We start from the raw sequence: 9,759 nt of genomic DNA on the forward strand, positions 1-9,759 counted from the left end.
GCCTAACTGCGTTTCTTCTTCTGTGCATATGTATGCCGACGACTGTGTACTTTACAGGGAAATACGTAATGATGATGAATGATGATAAAAATATCTTGCAGACAGACTTATATAACATTGCAAGTTGGTGCGATAACTGGCTCATGAATTTAAATCCTAACAAATGCAAACTAATGACTGTTTCTCGGCAGTACAATAGCTCCTCAATGTACAAACTAGGTGACATCGAACTCAACCATGTATCATCATACCGTTACTTGGGGGGTTACTATTACCTACAATATAATATGGAATGCTCATATTGATATGATCAGTAACAGTGCTAACCGCACATTAGGATACTTATGACATAACTTCAATAAAGCCCCACCTTCCCTTAAAATGCTTCTATACAAAACTCTTGTGCGCTCGAAGTTAGAATACACCGCTGCAATCTGGAACCTCCATCACGCAAACTTACTTAGGTCTCCAAAGTTAATTGAGAATAACGCTGCATGTTTCATTTTTTCTAATTACCATCGTGCAAGTATAACAGCAATGAAACAAGCTCTATCACTGCCATTTCTGTCACTGCATCGTAAGTATTTCAGTCTTTGCCTCTTTCATAAGGTGTCATATGTAAGAGGCATGGGACACAAAAAGAAAAGAGGACGATGTGCACCAACCGGTCCGAACGGCACGAGCCCTCGAGGTGCGTGACTTGAGGTGTGATCAGAGCAGAAGCGGTGCCAAGTTGGGATGATCGACGTGGCTCTGGGCCAAGAAGGTTGGAGCACCAGCTTCGTACTGGCGACGGGAGCCATGGAGGTTCGGACTGGCCCGTTATACTGGCTATCCAGGGTGTGGCCGTCGACCTCGGCGACGTTCGAGCGAGGCTCCCTGGACATGCTGCAGCTTCCCACAGCGCTGCTGGGCACTCCAGGAATTGGATCCCCCTTCTTCGGCAGACCAGCACAAACGGTAGTCCCTGGAGCTTCTCGTCGGCACTCGGAGAAGCGGTGAAGCCCGGTGTTAAGCCTAACCAGGCAGGCTGGAGTGCCGCATCACCGACATAGTTCGGGAAACCGACATCCGAGATGGAGGAGCTGGCCGGCCGATACCAAGGAAACTTGCGGAGTCGGCGGGAGCACTGACGGTGGCCAAGAGCTGACGCACATCGGACTTGGAGATACGTGCCACGACTGAACTTTGTAAGAGCGTTCCTTTTGTTAGTGTGTGGCCATAGGCCAGGGTTGCCGGACTTTCGCGTGGAACGCGCTAGGAGCAGACACGGCCGGCAATTAGGACATATTTAGTCACCGTTACGTAGGCGACAAAGATGCCGACGTCTTTTTTTTTTGGTGTTTCATGGCTGTGGAATGCTACTTGGAGTTGATTGAGTTTTGAGTGCATTTTATCTTGGGTTTGCTCTTAGTAAAATCTGTTTGCTGTGCTCGCCTGCGCCTCCCGACTCTATCTCTCCTAACATCCACACGGCCCACTAGATCAGTGTGACATAAGGTCTTCCATCATTCATCGCTACGTACCGAGATTATCACGCCACCCACTTACCGCTCATCACGGATTGACCATAAACACAAAGTTGAAGGCATGTTTTGCAACATAGACATTTTATTTTTCCTTCATACCACACACATCAAACAATTAGAACCGCCTACCTGACGACATTGTTTCCAGTTCTGATCATTCTCTTTTTTCCCATTCTTTATCTACACACCTGCATTGTGATAGCCCTGCTATATCATGTTGTGTATCTCTCCTCCCCACTACATTATCTTTTCTTTTTACATGTGCCGCGATGCCTGCAATTTCTTTTGCTTTTTCACATTTCTTTTCTCCCTTTCCCAAATTTCTCTTACGCTCATATTGTGCCACTAGTATTGTATAACATGCTGTGTTTATTTTTGTTCAGTTCAGCTCTATTTGTTTTAGTACCATTCTGTTATATTTTATTTCACTTTTACAATCTGTTGCTAACACTGTACAATGCTGCACGTCTCATTCTGTTCTTTTCGTTGTTTATATGTTACCACCCACTCCCCTCTACAATGCCTCGGTAATTGAGGGTATAGAAAATAAATAAATAAATTTTCCCTTTCATGATGCTTCCTCCACCGCAGAACTGATCTGTCACAGCAACTTGCTTCTTTGTATGCTTCTTGGTCAATTCTGCTGGCTGGCAATGACTGCTGGTTGCAAGAGCCGATTCTTTGAGGCATGCTGTAAGGATGTACCCTGGTCTTAAGACCTAAAACATTTATGAATCTTTATTTTTCCAGTTATGGCACTGAAAACTGTGTTTTATATCTCATTTGGTTCTAATTTTAAGCACGCTTCCTTTATTTCATTTTCGGAAAAGTTTGTGAGAAATCTGTGCGAAATTTTTCACTAAAATGGTACCAATGACTTGGCCAATGGTATTCTTTTTCTTCTTTTTTTGCAGGTCCTCATAGTATGGCACGTTTCAGAATATTTTGGAGCATCCAACACAGTGGTGGCCCCAAACTTCTTAACACTGTACAAGCCATGTCAAATTGGTGCTTGCAGTAACCAGGTGGGGCTCAGAGGCAGCGATTTCAAATTGAGATTTCAGATTAAAGTGTGCAATGAGAACCTACCTGTTTGCCTTCTCTACACTCAATTACAATGATAAAGAGAGAACAGTTGGAAGACCAATAGTTGGATATGTGATGTACATGCCGTCAGAGTGTTTCGTGTGAGTGTCTGTGCAGTGAGCTGTCTCCACACCCATGCCAAGCCTGGCTGCGCACATAGGTCCTAACGTAGCACATAGCTTGCCAAGTAAATGCAACGAGTGCAAGCTGCTTTCATTTCCAATAGTGATGCACACGTTGACTGTCTCTGCTCAAGGAGGCAGCAGGGAAGGACAGTGCCGGGTACGGCTTATTGTCCATTAAATGTGGGCAGCATGCCTCCAATGCCGCTACACACTATATCATGCATGGTATGAAGAGGATCAGCGAAGATGCTTAACACGATAGGTTTAGTGGCAATAGCTACAATAGGTCTTCGACTGTCAATGGCTGTGTCCTTTGCTCGGGCTGCCTCCATGCGTTTCTTATGCATCTCACTGCACCCCCACCGAAGCTGAAACCATGGGTCTCTGCACTCCACACAAAAATATGGAAGAGGCACAGTTAGGCTGATGCCAAACTTGGCTGCCAGTCATGGAGATGCAGTCAGTCTCTATGCAACAAAAGTGATCATGCTACACCCTAACTGGAAGGCAACAAGGAGCAACTAACAGTGTTCAAGGCAAGGGCCACCTATGTGCTAACCATGTGCTAAACAGTGCTAAGAAATGGTATTGAGCAATCAATGGATTGATGAATAGCAGTAAGTAGATGTGACGTGGCTGTATAGAGGCCTAAAACTGATCGCTGTATAAGTGCGTGAAACATATACTTGCAAGAAAACTATGGCAATGACTACAGCGAGGTGTGCTATGTATACAGATAGCATATATAAACTTACAAGCATTCGATTAATGATAATTTTCAAGCAGCACTGCTGCCTCACCAGGACCCCTGAACATGAGGGCTTGGAGGCGTCTGCTGTAGATACTACTCTGCAACATAGGCCTTTATTGAGAGGCTGTGCTATGGCTTGCTCGGCTGTACTGCATCTAGTACATGAGCATCATTTCAAAAGTCCAAAACTGATTTCCTGTCAAAGAACTGGTCTTTGCCGAGAAACGAAGCCTAGTGTAATGGAATATGCTGTCTGTCTACATAGTGCGGTAAGGACAAAGGACACGCCGAGACAGGACCTTACTGTGCTGTGTTTTCTGTATTATGATGGATTACCAAAATGCACAAACCCATTCCCTTCTGCCAGAGGAAAGTGCTTTTTTCGTTGCTATTCTACCTCACAACATTCAAGTGACTTGGAGAACAGTTAACGTCTCACCACATCTTCGACAGTCAGGACAATCACTGCTAGTCAACAGACAACAGTGTGCACCTGTGATAGGATGATGTGGGCCCAAGCCTCAAACACCCAAAGATGGCACAATGAACACAGGGAGGCTTTAACTACACAGGGCAGGACTACGGTAACATACACAATAACACACGATTCAGTACATGAGTGTCTCTCGCTTAGGTAGTCATTCACAGCGTCAATGTAGGAAGACGTCTGACCTCATGTCGGTATCACACACTCGTGGCACGAAGAGTTGCAACCATGAATCTGGAGCAGTGGGTGACGCAGGGGCTTTAGGCCGGGTGGAGGCCCGGCACACGACGAGCCACTCGCGTGACAGCTGGGTCGGCACGTCTGCCCACCACAGGATAGTCCATTCAGAAGGCTTGGCTGCACTGGAATACGCCAGCATGAGATGCTCGCCCAGCAGTGCAGCAGGCCAGTTCAAGCCCAAGGACAGCCCAGCCTGTTCTGCCAGCACACCCAGGAACACCGGCCTTGGGTAGATGAACTGCTTGGCTCGTTCGACACGAAAGGTCAGCTCAGGCAGTTCGCATGGCTGCCGCCTCACCCCAGACACCGGCCCTTTCTTCCTCTTCGTCTGTCGCCGCCCCACAGCAGTCACACGCATTCGGCCACGCCATTCAAATAGTCCAAACTCCTATCACATTTCCCCCCAAGTTCAAGAAGTCGAGGAGGGTAGCATTACGGAGTATCAGAGTATCAAGAGTCCCACAGTTCACGCTATAACTTTCATGTCGTATTAATCTGTGTCCGTGGCTATTCTGCTTAAATAGTCTGTACCAACGTTGTCACAGCCATGAATATACTCTACATGAAAGTCGTAATCCATAAGGAGTAAACTCCAACGTAGTACACGACTGTTTACAGATTTCATGGAATTGAGGTATCGCAGTGGTTTGTGGTCGGACTGCAGGATGAACGGTTGACCGTAAAGGTACACATGAAATTTCTGTACCACCCCCACTATGGCGAGGCACTCCCTCTCAGTTGTGGAGCAGGCAGCTTCATGCGGCAAAAGCTTCCGGCTAGCGTAGGACACAGGATGAAAATGCCCGTCGTGTTTTTGCAACAGAACTGCTGTGAGACTTCTCGAAGAGGTGTCCATGCGTAGCGCAAAGTGTTTGCTCAAGTCTGGAGCCTTTAGTACAAGCTGCTGTGACTACAGCTCCTTCACTCGCACAAATGCCTCTTTGGCCAGTGTCTGCCAATTCAGTCAGTTCAGAGAGCCCTTCTTCGTAAGGTCAGTGAGTGGATGGGCAAGCTCAGCATCCTACCACATGGCCCAAGCAGCATATTGTTGGGGAGCCGATTTCACTTTTATTGGGTTTTATGGTTAGTTTGGCAGTGCGCACTAAGTGAAACAAGCAATTTAAAGTCTTTAAATGCTCTTCCCATGTTTCTGTGGCCACAAGAATGTCATCGAAGTAATAATAAACATGAGGTATGTCTCCAACAATGTCCCTCATCAATCGGTTGAAGACAGCAGGTGCTGTCTTAATGACAAAAGGCGTGTAGTTAAATTGGTATAGTCCATAGTCGCATGAAAATGCAGTGGCTTCTTTGGACTCAGGGGCCATGGGTACTTTCCAGTACTTTTGTGAAGCCAAATTTAGAAAAATAATGACTTCCAGTGAGCTTGTCAAACATCATTTCTGCTCTAGGAATGGGCTCACAGTCGGGAACTACAGTTTTATTAAGTTGTCGAAAGTCTATGCAGAGGTGCACTGTGCAGTCTTTCTTTTTGACCACAACTATGGATGCCTGATATGCAGACTGATTTTTCTATGATGCCTAACTTCAGCATGTCCTGGACTTCTTGTTCCATGGCATTTTTGACAGCAAATGGCATGGAGTATCGCCGGACACTGGGTGAGCTGCACGCCATACTGCACTCGCATTTAAACCCAGCACGGCCCACACTAATGGAGCGTTTCTGCTTCAACAACCACAGGCGCCTGGAAGGAGAGACCCTTGGGCAGTTCGTTGCTGCGCTATGAGGGTTAGCGAGTGCCTGCGTTTTCGGGGACCAGCTGGACTTGCTGCTCCGGCACTGCTTCATCTGCTGCATCAACCCCACCATGCAGACGAGACTCCTGGAGCTTCCCGACCCCTCGCTGGATGACCCCGTGAAGGCAGCGCTGGCAATGCAAGCTGCTGCCAAGGACGCCAGTGAGGTATCCCGTGTGAATGGCTCACCATCGGCGGAAGTCAACGAGTTGGCAACAAAGGGCAGTACCTGCGGCTGCTGTGGTGGTGCCCACTCCCCTTCACAGTGCCAGTTCTCTTAAGCACAATGCTTCATGTGCGGGAAAACTGGGCACCTGGCACGGGTGTGCCGAAGGGGGAGGATGAACGGCAAACAGCAGCAGCAGCCTGGTTAAAGCCCAGGTACCCCACAAGCCCGCGGCCAGGGTAGCCATCGCAACGGTATGTGGCGGGGGAGCGCGGCAGCAGGCTCATGTTCTTCCGCGGCCAGGCTCCACGTCGTGGCCGAGGACCCGCCGATTTTCAACATGTGGCACACAGGCCTTGTATCGTCGTCTGTGCCGCCGTACATGCTGACCGTCGAACTCTGCGGGCACCCCATTTTCATGGGGTGCCTGGGAAACGGTTCAAGCGTGCCTTCCCCGGCGCGTCCTTCGAGGCTTCAGGCGTGATGCTGCGCAGCTACGTTGGGCAGCTCTCCCAGGCCCAGGGTCAGGCACAGGTCAGCATTTGCTTTGGCGACACGGAGGCAACCCTTCCCCTTTATTTAACCAAGGGGTCATCGCCGACGCTGCTGGGCAGGAACTGGATTCATGCACTGGGTGTTTGTCTGTCAGAGTACCAGGAAGCCAGCCTGCATGTGGTGAAAGACATCCCCAGCCTTCTGACCGAGTTCAAGTCCTTGTTCCAGCCAGGGAAAGGCACATTCGCCGGCACGACGGCTGGCATCTATGTAGCTGAGGGAGCCTGGCCACGTTTTTTCAAGCCTCGCCCACTGCCGTTCACCCTGAAGGACGGGGTCACCCAGGAGCTGCAACGGTTACAGCGAGAGGGCATCCTCGTGCCCGTCAAGACGTCTGAATGGGCTGCTCCCATCGTACCAGTCCTTAAACGAGACGGCAGTGTCAGGATCTGCGGGGATTTCAAGGTTACCATCAACCCCGTCGCTACTGTTGAAAAGTGCCCGCTGCCCCGGATTGAAGATCCCTGGTCAGCGTTGCCCGGTGGGCAGAAGTTTACCAAGCTCGACCTCAGAAGTGCTTACCAGCAGCTGATGCTCCAGGATGCCTCCTGGAAGTATGTCATAATATAGACAACTTTGGAGCTCTTCCAGTACACGTGCTTGTCGTTTGGCGTGGCCTCAGTCCCAGCCATATTTCAGAGGAAGATGGACAACCTCTTTAGGGGCATGAGGCACGTGGCGGTGTACTTGGACAACATCCTGGTTACTGGCAGCGACGACGGGGACCACCTGAAGGGAACTGACAGGAACCACCTGGCACGGCTGCAGGATGCCGGCCTTAAGCTCAAGCTGGAAAAATGCATTTTCCTGGCCCCCAGTGTTGAGTACTTGGGACATGTCATTTCCCAGGCTGGCCTAGCCCCAGCTCCATGCAAAGTTGATGCTGTGCTCAAAGTGCCTAAGCCCCAGAACAAGAAGGAGCTTCAGAGCTACCTCTGCCTCATCAACTTCTACAGGAGTTTTCTGCCGAACCTGTTGGCGCATCTACAGCCGCTCCATCTTCTGCTTCAAGATGGTCAGCAATGGGTTTGGAAAAAGGAACAGGACTGGGCCTTCCAGCGCAGCAAGGAGCTAACCACCAAGGCTCCAGTGCTGGTACACTTCAATCCTGCCAAGCCTGTCATCCTGACCGTAGCTGCGTCGCCGTACGGCATGGGAGCCGTCCTGGCGCACCGGGACAAAGATGGCCAGGAACACCCTGTGTCATTTGCTTCTCGTCGGCTTCATGCTGCAGAGCAATGCTACAGCCAGCTGGACAAGGAAGACTTGGTTGGCCCTCATGTTCAGTGTCAAACGCTTCCACCAGTATCTGTGGAACCAGAAGTTTGCAGCGGTCACGGATCACGAGCCACTGTTGGGGCTGCTGTGGCTTGACAAGGCAGTTCCCGTGCAGGCATCACCTCGAGTGGTACGCTGGGCCTTGAGGCTGGCAGCTTAGTTACCAGCTGGTTTACCGTCCGGGAAAGGACCTGGGACCTGCTAATGCCCTGAGCTGCCTGCCTGTCTCAGGTGGTCAAGGCGGTGTCCCGTGGGGAGGAATTGGTTCAGCAGCCCTATAGCCCCAAGGCCACTAAGCTGAGCTTGCAGCAGGGCTGCCTCCTGTGGGGTTCCAGGGTGGTGATCCCACAAAGTCCCCAGTCCAGGTTCCTGCAGTTGCTGCACGCAGGTCATCCTGGCGTGGAACAGACCAAGATGGTAGCCCGGTCCCGTGTTTGGTGGCCTGGCCTGGACCAGGACATCGCTCAAATGGTGCAGAGCAGCCATATCTGCCAGGAGAATCAGCAGGCCTCACGTCATGTGGGAATCACCCCCTGGCCGTTCCGACAGAGACCCTGGTCCCGCCTACATGTGGATTTTGGGAGACCCTTCAAGGGCCATTACTTCATGGTAGTGGTGGACGCCTTTTCGAAGCGGGTGGAGGTTCTACCTGTCACCACTCCATCAGTAGGCACGACCATTGCGGTGCTGCGACAGGTATTCGCCGCCCAGGGGTTGCCGGACGTCATTGTGTCCGACAATGGTCCTGCTTTCGCCAGCACAGAGTACCTGGCCTGGCTGACGAAGAACGGAATCCGCTGGATGATGGTTCCACTGTACCACCCTGCTTCAAATGGTACAGCCGAGCAGGTGGTGCAAACCATCAAGGACAAGCTCAAGAAGAGCCAGACAGGGGATTTTCGGACGCAGATTGCCTGGATACTGTTTCAGTACCGGACCACGCCCCACGATGTCACTGGCCGTGCCCCCTGTGAGCTCCTGCTAGGTTGGATGGTCAAGACACCCTTGGACGTCTTGCATCCGGACCTCCGATCCACAGTGCTCCTGAAGCAGCTGAAGCAGAAGCTGGCTGCTGACCGAGGGTGTGGTCCCGGGCCTTTGCCGGAGTTGGGAGCTCCAGTTTTCGTCAGGAACTTTCGTCCTGGCTCACCCTGGTCCGACGGACAGGTGGTGGCGCCTGCCAGTGCCTCATCGCTGCTCGTCCGCATGCCAGACGGGGCCACGTGGCACAGACACGCCGAACATGTTAAGTCTCGCCACAGGACTTGACCAGCACCCTCGACTGCCACTTTCGAGTTCCAGCCCGCAAGAGGACTAGCGGCAGCACCAATCACTTCTAGCAGAGCACAGCCCACTTCGGAGGCGGCAAGCATTGCCAGTGGTGCGGCGCCCGTTGAGGTGGTGTCGAGCCGGTCACCACTCACAAGGCCGACCACTGCGGACCCTCCGGATGGAGCGAGGCTGTCTCAGGCAGCACCTGGAATTGCCACACCCAGCCCGTCAACCCCGGTGCCCAGGTGGAGTATTCGACGGCGGAGGCCACCGGACCGTTACTTGCCTGGGTAGCAGCAGGCCCCGTCGACTCGGCTAGGACGGCGGCAGCGCCTTATGCTCTGAACTTGGACGTTTGCTTATTTTAATTAACAAACAAACTGGGGGTAAGGGGGTGTAACAAGCATGTGATACTCCCTCGGGCATAATCTTCATTGGCCCGCCAGGTTCGGCGGCCTGCCAGGCTCAGTAGGAAACATTGGTCACCACACCGCAATAAACATCGACGAGCA

The 9,759-nt window shown here is 51.3% G+C and overlaps 1 protein-coding gene across 7 annotated transcripts in view; it reads right to left on the reverse strand.

Annotated features, from left to right (window-relative positions):
* The window catches only part of Ada2a (Transcriptional adapter 2A), a 278,034-nt gene that overhangs the window by 47,153 nt on the left and 221,122 nt on the right, over nt 1-9,759 (reverse strand). The window lies entirely within an intron of this gene.

The sequence above is a fragment of the Dermacentor variabilis genome, chromosome 3 (genome assembly GCF_050947875.1).
Source record: "Dermacentor variabilis isolate Ectoservices chromosome 3, ASM5094787v1, whole genome shotgun sequence".
NCBI classification, from domain to species: Eukaryota; Metazoa; Arthropoda; class Arachnida; order Ixodida; family Ixodidae; genus Dermacentor; species Dermacentor variabilis.